Raw genomic sequence first — 12547 nt, 5'->3', positions numbered from 1 at the left:
TTATCTTACACTAATACAGAATCACATCAACTATAATGTTTTATAATAATATGGATTTATTTGTAAATTAAAACAATGTTACGCCTGACTCGATCTCTTCATCAACAGCGATGACAGTTCCAAGTGAGCTGACATCAGGACTTGACAGTTCTGTCAACAGGTAGCTACCCGACATGGTAGTCATCGTAGACGTGGGTGTGCTTTCACCTGGGATGCTATCTCCCCAGACAGATGAGCTGTAGAGTTACCAATTAAATGTTCTCACACGTTGTCTATAGAATGCGCATCCAGCTTGTGCCTCAACAGTGGTTTGGGCTCTCTTGTCTCCTGAAAAGGGTAAGGACGGCACACCTGGCAGCAACTGCTAGTCCATTTGACTGTCTGGGGAACCATTGATGTTTCTAAATGATGACAGAGAGCTGATGGATTGGCTGCATAGGCTTAAGGTTGAGACTTGGGGAATCTGTGGAAGTTTTGGGTAAACCACGAGGACAATGACTATGGAGCACCAGGACGTGTAGTTTGGAGGCCGGTAGAAAGGCTCTGGGGTAATGCTGATCTTCTTGACTCGAGTATTACTCCCACTAGGATGATCTGATCCTGTCCTGAGATTCTCTGGTCTTGTCTGGGTCTAGAGTCCGCTGATTATTTTTCCTTTTTCTGGACGACTTTGGCCATGTTGACTTGGGAGAGTTTTTCTTTGATTCTCCATAATTAGGGTCTGTGGTCCTGGTTCCTGAGGTCTGGTCTGGTGGCTTTCCCCTGCCTGAAGAAGATTTTGGCTTACCAGAAGAAACAGACGATGTTGCAATGCTGTAGTTCTCTAGATTTTGAACGTTTTGGGCTATAATCTTCCTTTTTATTCCAGCTGACTCTACTACTTGGCAGGCACTGTCTTTAACCACTACGCCACTAAACTATTCATGTGTAGAGTGTTCTGCATTGTTAAACCAACTACTCGAAACTAGTACCTTACATTAACTAACATCCAAACCTACAACAGGTATAACAGGGTTGATACACAACATTCAACGCGTTAAATTAAAAATAGATTGCGGCGCCTCCCCTCTGACCCGCTACTCCAACTATTTCCAAGACGCAGTGTGTATGAATCCACTTTTTTAACACCTCGCTTGTAGCATGGTAAGTTAGTTATATTTAATGTTTTCGCTAGCATATGCTATGCGTTAATGTCGTCAGTCAAGTTCACTGTGACTGGTGTATTTTACATGTTAAAGAATGTTATTGGTCAGTTTGTTTGTTGAAAAATGACCTTAGCTTCAATTAATACATGTCACTGTTAATTATTTTCATCTGCACGGAGCATGCCAAAATATGTTTAATCAGCGAAAACCTTGAACCCCGTCCTATTGTCTTAACCATATGCTGGTTAAGGAATGTCAGGCAGTACCTCTCATGTTCCACCTCTCTAGGGTGAAGGTCTTCATGTATTGTGTTTGAGTGCATGTGCGTAACTGGTTCGTGTGTGTGTGCGTACGTGCGCGTTAGATCATTGCGATGGATGTCCACGTTCAGGGTCGTCGTTATGCGAACGCGTGCTGCTACCACCGATTTCTCACTTCAAAAGGCAAATTAAGAACACCATAGAAATCAATCTGGGGTTTGTGTGCAGAGTGGGGACATGGCTTTAAAACGTAAAGTGTGACCCGGGTAACAAACGGGCCAAATGAGACCGCTCTATGGATGAATGTCTCCTCCACAACACCATTTAAGAGGCCACACGCACAAATGCATACGCACACCCCACCAAACCCCCAGCGCCTAGAGTGTTGAATGGGCACATATAAACCTCCTCAAATAGTTTGTATTGTGACTGCTAGGTGATTTTGAAGGTGGGGAATTGTGTTTGTGTGGTCTAATGACAAAAGGGTATTTAACCTTAGCTGTGGAATAGCAATGAAGGCTTTTGTCACAACAGCGTTATGTTAATAATTCACCCGGCTATGGTTGCCTGATCAGTGTGTGTGTCTGTTATGTGTACATGTTGGTGAGAGAACGATACACTGGTCATTGGAGCAATGTCACTGCTCCATCTATCCACCACAGCAATTTTTTTAGGGAACACACACACAACTGCTGCCAAGGATAAAGTGCAGCTGTGCAAAGCCATATAGGTGTAATGCTATGAGCCATAGGAACTCATTATACGCTGCTCAAAAAAACGAAGGGAGCACATAATCATCACAGAATGACACTAAGGCAATTCAACTTCAGGCATGCCAATCTGTTCAGTTAGGAAGCATAAGCGATTGTGAATCAGTGTCACCTGTTTTGGTGCAAATGAAAGTGACAACAGGTGCACTGGAGAGGCAAGAGCAAGACAACCCCAAAACTGGGAATGGTTTTGCAGGTGGTGGCCACAGACAATTTCCCGACTGATTCTTTAGTTTTGTGTTTTGCTAGTGTCCTTGTCACTACTGTTAGCATGAGGCGGTACCTCCCAGTACAGTCTAAAGAGCATGGAAGAAATACCAGGAGACAGGCCTTTACACAGGGAAAGCTGGACAGGTCCGTAGAAGGGCATCAACCCAGCAGCAGGACTGGTATGAGGAGGAACCAGAGGAGAACTGTCAGAGCCCTACAAAATGACCTCCGGTGGGCTACTGGTGTGTGTGTCTGACCAAACAGTCAGAAACAGACTCCATGAGGGTGGCATGAGGGCCCGACGTCCTCTAGTGGGACCTGTGCTCACAGCCTAGCACCGTGCAGCTTGATTGGCCAGCAAACACCGGAATTGGCAGGTCCACCATCGGCGCCACGTTCTCTTCACACTGAGCAAGTGACAAATGTGAAAGAGTCTGGAGATGAATGTTATGCTGACTGCAACATCATCCAGCTTGACCGGTTTGGCGGTGGGTCAGTGATGGTCTGGGGAGGCATATCTTTGGAGGGTCGCACATACCTCCACATGCTAGCCAACGGTGCCCTGACTGCTGTTAGGTACCAGGATGAAATCCTCAGATCCATTGTCAGACATTACGCTGGTGCAGTGGGCCCTGGGTTTCTCCTGGTGCAGGACATTGCCTTGCCTCATGTGGCCAGAGTGTGTAGGCAGTTCCTGTATGACAAAGGCATTGATGCCATTGACTGGCCCTCACGTTCCACAGACCTGAATCAAATTGAGAACCTCTAGGACGTTATGTATCAGTGCATCCAATGACGCAAAGTTGTGCCACAGACTGTAAAGGAGCTCACTGATGTCCTGATCCAGGTCTGGGAGGAGATCCCCCAGGACACCATCCGCCGTCTCATCAGGAGCATGCCCAGATGTTGTCAGGAGTGCATACAGGCACGTGGGGGCCATACACACTACTGAGTCACATTACTGAGTTGCCGTGATCAAATTCAAGTTGGAACAGCCTGTGATTTCAATTGTTAACTTTGATTTTTGGTGTGAGTTTGAATCCAGTCCTCAGTCGGTTGGTGTTTTGGTTTCCACTGAGCGTTGTTACGTCATTTTGTTCTCAACTAATTACATAATGTACAGTAAAGATTTAGATCTTTAAAATATTTAGTTCATTGAGTCTGATTGTTTTGAGCAGTGTAATAGGTAGGGCCATTCTGTTTCATTATACACATTTTCAGCATCAAGAGGTATGAGACCATTTACATAGAAAATCTTATTCCTGTTGAGGTTGAAGCCCAGAGTTTGCCCATAGAAGTGATAAGCCTGTTGGCCAAATTCTTCTATCAATAACTGTCATACATAATCTCCTAATCAAGATTAGGTGAAAGACACTTTGGATTATAACTGGACTGAACAGGGCCAACAGTGTTGTTGGTCTGTGCAGAGAAAATGTCAGCCTGTAAAGCTATTGGGCCTGACCTACTATTACCCTGAGCTAAAGTTCTGGAAGTCTGGGTCTAGTGACAACTCTACTTCAGGGGCAAAATAGAGCCTGCCTTCCTGAAATTAAAATTGTTTATGATTGACAGCCCCAATGAGGGCTATATAATAAAAGGCTTGCATAACCTGCAGGCTGGTACTGGGCTGTCCATGAACTCCATTTGCCCTTGGCTCGTTGCTCATCTCATGAATTCCCAGATACGGTATCCTACATAGAACTCACTACAGTATAATTCTAAATACATAGTGCTGGAATACAGACCCAAAAAACACAAATAAGGTGTCACTATCCATATACTTCTTATGCATCTTATGATTTCTGTGATGTGGTACAACTGCTATTCCATTCATAATGAAACTTAGAATAAATCAGCACACAAAGTGTCATAGATTTACGTGCAGAATAATACAAATTGCCCTGAGATTTTGGATGAAAACCCCCAATCAGAGGCTGGGCGGGGTGAAATCCAGTCAGTGTTTCTGGCAAGGACCACGGGCGTCCTGGCACTCAGTAATGGAAGCCTGTTGTGTTTGTGGGTGGTGCAAGTTATTGAGTGTTTTATTCCCCCGTCTTTCCTATCTTGGGTGCGTACAAAAAGCAACAGATTGACGTAAATGAAGCAAAAGTGTTTGATAATTCTTTCAAAAGGTGTGTGTGTGTGTGAGAATGTATGTATACATGTACTGCAATAGGCATTCCCTGAAATTCCTCAAGTCCAGAAGAATAAGCCCATTGTGAGGTGGCCACAATGTCGCCCTTCCTCCGGGTCCACTTTACAGCAACCACTCTATCTCACCCCTACTGTATGAGCAGTGTTGTCTAAGTCTAGCCCTGTGAATAATGTTAGGTAGCTATTGAAAAGAGGGAAAGACTGACCAGTTCCACCAAAAGAGAACATTTTCAGGGAAAATGTAGTCTATAATGGAGAGGTATTACAAATAGGTTTGATGCTTTTGCTTTTTTACTTGTGAAAATCATGGCAGTGTAATTTGTAAAAAGAAATGGCAGACATTCAAGCATACTCCATATTTAAATCCCTAATCTCTGTATCAGCTCCCCTAATCTCTTTATCAACACCCCTAATATTTATCAACACCCCTAATCTCTGTATTAACACCCCTAATCTCTGTATTAACACCCCTAATCTCTGTATTAACACCCCTAAACTCTGTATCAACACCCCTAATCTTTATCAACACCCCTAATCTCTGTATCAACACCCCTAATCTCTGTATCAACGCTTTTTATTTGGCTAGTGTTAAGACGGCGCTCGTTTCTAGCTTTTAAAGCCAGAAGCTACATTCAAACTGTTATGCCAGGATTGGTCATTTACGCGTCTAATATTTGCTTGCTTGTACTTTATACCAGGTATCTATCCCTTTCCTTCCAAACACCAGTCGTCTATTTACAGGTGACTTTTGGACGATGGGTCTCTGTATGTAAGGCATGAGAAACATTCCCTTGGGTTTATGTACAAAGTTCTCCTGCAGACACCTCCATCATATCAGACTACTTATCAAGGCCAAAACAATTATAATACAGCACATAATATCAGAAAGCCTTTGAACTAGTTTAAACCACCTTTCATTTGTATGCCCTACAGAAGTAGAATTTTCTGTAAAATTAGCTCAATCTTGAATGCCTTGTGTGTTTGTATCTCGTGCAAGCACAATGTTATTTGGTCTTTTGGTCTTACTGCCTAGCAATACAAATGAGCATGTGATTTGCTGCTGACGTTCTGTGTTACTGCTGCTGGACTGAGAATAATCCCATTCTATTCTGGCAGTGGTCTTCATAAAGTGGAAATGCACTGTAAGTGCACAGAATACATTTGTTTCGTACACATTTACACCATGGTCTATGTCACAGTCTAGTTTGCAGTAAATGTCAGAAAAATTCTGTCCCTTTAATCCTAAAGTTCAACAAGTGCACTGTAGGTACAGAGCAGTGCACTTTGAAACATGGTTACAATTTTAAAATCACGGGTGATCAGTCCTTGTTCCCTTTACACGTCTCAAGCCAAATTCAGCAGTTGTTTCCCAAAACAGTGTTGGGGTTCTGCGGTTTGAATCTCAGATCACCCCTTTAAGGGAATGGTAAACACCTGTGGTTGATGGATGTATCTGCCATGGTGTTCATAGTCAAATGTCACGCTGATGTTGTTACTGCTTTGAAATACAGCCCCTTGAACCACCGCTAAACCCATTTGTGCTAGACACATGTAAAGATGGCTTCCAATGCTCATCTATCAAACAGATGTGGAGCATTACATTATTGCCCTGGGTCTCTTTTTTAAAAATGTTAAGCCTTTATCACAGTGGCAATGTGTTGTCTTGATTTATTAACCTAAAGGCACAGTGTCTTTATTGAAAAGTCCCCTATCTAGATCTCAGAACTTGTGGTTGGGTGCTGATAATCGTTATATGTCGGATGATGCCTAATTATTGGCCACAAGATAATAGTCAAATAGTTAAATATTACCACAAACAACACACAAACCTGTACATGCATAAACAGGGTGCAACATGTATCATGGCCCACTGGCCCGGGCCTGCTCAGACATAATGGAAATAATTGCCACAGTTGACACAAGTACAAACAGGTCAAGAACCAGTAATGACACTGAGGCACGTGCACAGGTAAAGCTCAACCTGTGCAGAACACATGCCCCTTTGCTATCTAGTGCCCTTCCCAGTTGACATGTGTTGCGTACACTGTTGGGCATGCGTTGTCAGTCTTTTTTACGCGCTTCACTCACTCCGACGCGCTTCACTCAAATATGTTCAGTGAATTTGAACACTATTCCAAAAAAAAAATCCTTGGTCAATAGGCGAGCTTAATAGGTGTTGTCGCTGAAAGCTGTTCGATGCTGCTAGATTCTGTCTTACTGTTAGATGCTGTTACGGTAAATTCTGTCTTACTGTTAGATGCTTTTACTGTAGATTCTGTCTTATTGTTAGATGCTGTTACTGTAGACTGTCTTACTGTTAGATGCTGTTACTCTAGATTCTGTCTCACGGTTAGATGCTGTTACTGTAAATTCTGTCTTACTGTTAGATGCTGTTAGATTCAGTCTTACTGTTAGATGCTGTTACTCTAGATTCTGTCTTGCTGTTAGATGCTTATATTCTGTCTTACTGTTAGATGCTGTTACTCTAGATTATGTCTTACTGTTAGATGCTGCTAGATTCTGTCTTAGTAAATAGATCCTGTTAGATGCCATCTTACTGTTAGATGCTGTCTTACTGTTATATGCTGTCGGGATCTGTCTTACTGTTAGATGCTGTTACTCTTGGTTCTGTCTTACTGTTAGATGCTGTTACTCTTGGCTCTGTCTTACTGTTAGATGCTGTTACTCTTGATTCTGTCTTACTGTTAGATGCTGTTAGATTCTGTCTTACTGTTAGATGCTGCTAGATTCTGTCTTAGGAAATAGAGCCTGTTAGATTCTGTCTTACTGTTATAAATCGTCTCAAACAGAAACAAATATATAATTGTTATCTTCCTTAGTCCACGATCTGCTTACAAGAAATCAATGTAATTTTTTAATTTTGGTGAAGTATTGTGCTGATGCCAGTGACCTGAGGTGCATCAAGTTAATTTGTAGGGATGTTGTCTGGCATTTGAAAAGGGACATTTTTTGTACTTTTGGAAAATTGTAAGTAAAAGTTATAGTATAATGCCGTTTATGTCAGCAAATAAAAGAAATTATTAGCATCTGTCCTGACAAGGTAAATGCAAATTATGTTTAGAATATTACATTTTATCAGGCTAAATAGATTTTTAATCCTGTTGTGGGGCACCAAAAAGATAATGTGTTTTTTTCAATGGGGACAATTGAATTTTTTGATACCGTATCGCTCGACACATTTACTAAATTTGTAATGAGTTCTAAACCCACAAACTCTCAGCTAGACCTGATTCCAACAAAATTACTTAAGGAGCTATTTCCTGTGCTAGGTCAGCCAATGCTGAACATAATAAATTGCTCCCTTTCCTCCGGATGTGTACCAAACTCACAAAAAATTGCTTACTTCTTAAAAAATCTAATCTGGATCCCGACATATTAAACAATTATAGGCCAATATCGAACCTCCCGTTCCTTATAAATCTTAGAAAAATGTGTTTCCCAACAACTGACTGCCTTCCTAAAGACAAATAACATTTATGAAATACTCCAGTCCGGTTTCAGATCCCATCATAGTACTGAGACTGCACTCGTGAAGGTAACAAATAACCTTCTAATGGCCTCGGACAAAGGTTCCGCATCCGTCCTGTTGCTTCTTGATCTTAGTGCTGCTTTTGACACTATTGATCACTCCCTTCTCTTAGAGAGACTGGAAACCCATATTGGGCTACGTGGACATGTTCTAGCCTGGTTTAAATCTTATTTATCTGAAAGATATCAGTTTGTTAGTGTGGATGGCATATCCTCTGACAAGTCAAAGGTATGCTTTGGTGTTCCTCAAGGCTCGGTTCTGGGCCCATTATTGTTCTCACTATATATGCTCCCTCTGGGCGATGTAATCCGAAATCACAATGTAAACTTTCACTGTTACACTGATGACACACAGTTATATATTTCAATGAAGCATGGAGAAGCCCCTAAATTAGCTACTTTGGAAGCATGCGTTTGAGATATTAGGAAGTGGATGACAGAGAATTTCTTGCTCTTAAACTCAACTAAAACAGAAATGCTTGTTTTAGGACCCAAAAAACATAGCAGATCTCACTGTGAACCTCAACGGCCGTATCCCAAAAAACTGTAAAAAACCTCTGCGTTACCCTTGTCCCTGACTTCTCCTTTGAAGTACATATAAAATATGTCTCAAGAGTCTTCGAAACATTGCAAAAATTACTTTCTATCAAAAACTGATGCAGAAAAATGAATCCATGCTTTCGTTACTTCTAGACTAGATTACTGCAATGCTCTTCTCTCTGGTTATCCAGACAAATTAATAAATAAACTTCAATTAGTGCTGCACACGGCTGCTAGAATCCTAACTAGAACAAAAAAATGTGAACACATTACTCCTGTCCTAGCGTCCTTACACTGGCTGCCTGTTAGGGTTAGGGCTGATTTTAAGGTTTTACTCTTAACCTATAAATCAATACAAGGACTTGCTCCTACTTACCTTGCTGAAATGATCCAGCCATACATACCTACACGTAACCTACGATCGCAAGATGCTGGCCTTTTATTTGTACCTAGAATTTCTAAACAAACAGCTGGCGACAGGGCCTTTTCTCATAGAGCTCCACTACTGTGGAATGATCTGCCAATTAAGGTTAGAAATGCAAACTCAGTGCAAACTTTCAAGTGTCTACTAAAAACTCATCTCTACAGCACGGTTTATAATTCGGTGTAGCCTGGCCCGGGGGCTTGAAGGTGACCAGTAGGCTTAATATTGTCCACCCTTGCTGTCTTGCCAGGTGGGCTCTTGTCGCCACTGGGATGCCCTCCCTCCAATGCCTTTCGGGGGAAGAGCAATTGGGCTGTATGCTGCTGGCAATACTCGGCCCTCTTTCAGGGGGGTTGCGGTTGGTGGGTGTCCCTTTGGTTAATGCCTGGCAATGTGGGTGGATTGATTTCCTGCCTGTTGGGCCCTGCTATATTATTGTGCTGGGGGATATGAGGAATGCACTTTCTAACTTTTCTCAGTCTCCTCCAGTTTTACATTTTAGGAGGAGATGAGATCCTGGTCCACACCTGCAGAGTACCTGGTTTGGGGGGCCCGTTGCTGTCCCTGTTCTTGTCCACCTGGTCATACTTTTGACCTAGTTTAGAATCAAATAGACTCTGGATTTAGCCCAGAGAAATGTATTTATTCTAATTGGACTCTTAATATCTCACCCGGCACAGCCAGAAGAGGACTGGTCACCCCTCTGAGCCTGGGTCCTCTCTAGGTTTCTTCCTAAAATTCGGCCTTCTTAGGGAGTTTTTACCTCTGAAGATTCTGACAATCTAGTTGTCTTTGTTGATATTTGTGGTCAAACACTATCACCTGCTGGCCAAAAACAGAACCACACATTAGTGGCTGATTCTTACCTTGTATGTTATGCTGTTGCATAAACATGGATAAAGCTACAAAACATTTTAATGGACGATCACTCGTCAACAGATTGATCATACTGAAAGAAAAGAATAGTCTCCATCTGAAATTCCTGGACACATTATTATTTTTTAGATTAGAGTTTGAACATTAGAGTTGAACATTAGAGTTTAAAGTTAGCATGGCTGATCAGTCTCAAAATCTGAATTGGATGGATGTATATAAAACAGCACTGATTAGACTTGAACAACACCCTCATGTAAAATTCAAAATGTATCCAAATAATACAATATTTCCACTCAGAGAATTATGTAGGATTATGACAACCCACTGTTCTGCTTTGTGAAGAATGCATTCCCACAATGGATATGTACACAGCAGCACTAAGATTTCAGTGGATATGAGTAGAGTATTACTTTATTAATCTCAAATTGGGAAATTATCACAAGTAAATAGTCATTACACCCTTATTGCAAATCATGTCAGACCCTTTTTCACCTTAAAAAATATATATTTTATTAATATATCTGTCAATATCTAAGTAAAAAAACATTTCTAAGAAACCATCAGCCATAGTTCCATAATTCAGTATACAAATTTCTGTCGATTTACACTGTCCCTCTTTCCAGGGAAAATCCTGTTCCCACCTTTTTGACATGATGTAAGACTGTGATGTCATGCCGTCCCGCTGTAGAAACAACCAGGACTGAGCGTTCTGTTTCTCATTCAATGTCAGTGAAGTTGACAATTATGGTCATGATACAAAACACCTCACCTAGTCTACATATCTCCAAACATTACTATATCATACTCACTCCTCATCAGTATGAACAAACACATAATCGCCAAACATTGCTAGCATACTTATAATATTCATATTTATGCTGTTTTGGGGCTTCTGATGGTCGCTTGTAATTAGTGGCTAGATATTGCCCCTAAATAATCTTTACGATACTAAAATATGGATGCAGCAAACTCCGCAAAATTAAAATTCTGTGGACTCTCCACCAAGACTGGGAACCCCTGGAGCCTTGTTTATTTCTACTGTATGATTCTTCCTATATCTTAGTGCCGTACTCCTATTGCTTTCTCTTTGCCTTCTCTATGGGGTTTTAGGCGGGGTATCTACTTTGTGTACTTTGTGACAGCTGCATACATAAAAACGGTTTATACAGGAAATGTGATAGGACTCCAGCAAAATGAATTGAAATTCACCCCTTTGGGATCTGTTGAAACATAAATAGAGCACTCCAGTAGATGGTAGTCTTACACCTCTAAAACACAAACCATGGCATTTTCTTAATAACCAAAGATCCTAGGAGCATAGGAAAAGAGGAAGAGCCAAGTATTTGTATACTTCCGTTAGGGAACGCTAACGTTTTACAGTGTGTGTAAGGAAACTAAATTCACCCTACTCTCCTTATAAACAATGCATTTAAAAAAAAAGGGTTGACATACAGTCTACAAATCAATGTTCGAAACATATTCCACTTTTGATAAAGCCAAACCGTATTGAGATCAGAGGTTTTCGTCAAAGAGAATATTGGAAGAACGTCCGTCCGGTTCCATCTTGCTTCAGGCCACAAGCTTCCTCTCCCTGTGGGGAGTGGAAATTCCTTCCGAATGCTTGAGATTTATATATCTGGTAAAGCATTTGGCTGCCGTTTTAATTACAAATAGAAATAAGGTGGGGAGGATCAATGGTAGGGTAGAGCCACAGTGCAGCCTGGAGATATGCATTTTCAGAACGTGTCAGGCGATGAGCTGTAACAGTATCAGACATTCCCAAGTGGTGAGGAAGTTTGGAGTTAAAAATAAAATGAAAGACACCTTCAGTGAAACAAGTTTGGGAGAATCTCTAGCCCCAACCTTATATATTGGGTATATACACTGATGAACCAAAACATTATGACCACCTGTCTAATATGCTGTTTGTCCTCCACGAGCCACCAAAATAGTGCCAATCTATCGAGGCATGGACTATACAAGACCCCTAAAGATGTCCTGTGGTATCTGGCACCAAGACATTAGCAGCAGATGCTTCAACTTGTTGGTCCAGAACATCCTACAGACGCTCAATCAGATTGAGGTCTTTGCAGCAGATTAGCAGCAGATAGCACACGTCAAATTGACATCCCCATGAATGCCTAGACCCAGGGTTTCCCAGCAGATCATTGCCCAGAGCATCACACTCCCTCCACCGGCTTGTGGTCTTCCCACAGTGCATCCTGGTGCCATCACTTCCCCAGGTTAACAGCACACACATACACGGTCGTCCATGTGATGTAAGAGAAAACGGGACCCCTCAGACCAGGTGACCTTCCACTGCTCCAAGGTCCAGTTCCAAAGCTTGCGTGCCAATTGTAGGTGCTTCTGGCAGTGGACAGGGGTCACATGGGCACTTACATGGGCCACATACCCAGCAGGGGGTGATGCATTGGGTGTTGTGACAAATTCCTGCCATAACCATCATAAAAAGGTCTGTAACTTGTGCTACAGTCACAGAAATATCGGTTGGAACCAGACGGGATAGCCTTTGTTGCCCTCGACGTGCTTGCTAAGGAGTACTGATTTTCCTTTTCTTAAAGATGTAAGTATTTGTATATTTATTGAATAGAACAGAAG

The sequence above is a fragment of the Esox lucius genome, chromosome 18 (assembly GCF_011004845.1).
Source record: "Esox lucius isolate fEsoLuc1 chromosome 18, fEsoLuc1.pri, whole genome shotgun sequence".
Taxonomy (NCBI): Eukaryota; Metazoa; Chordata; class Actinopteri; order Esociformes; family Esocidae; genus Esox; species Esox lucius.
The sequence above is the reverse complement of the archived record's forward strand: the minus strand, read 5'-3'. Positions refer to the sequence as shown.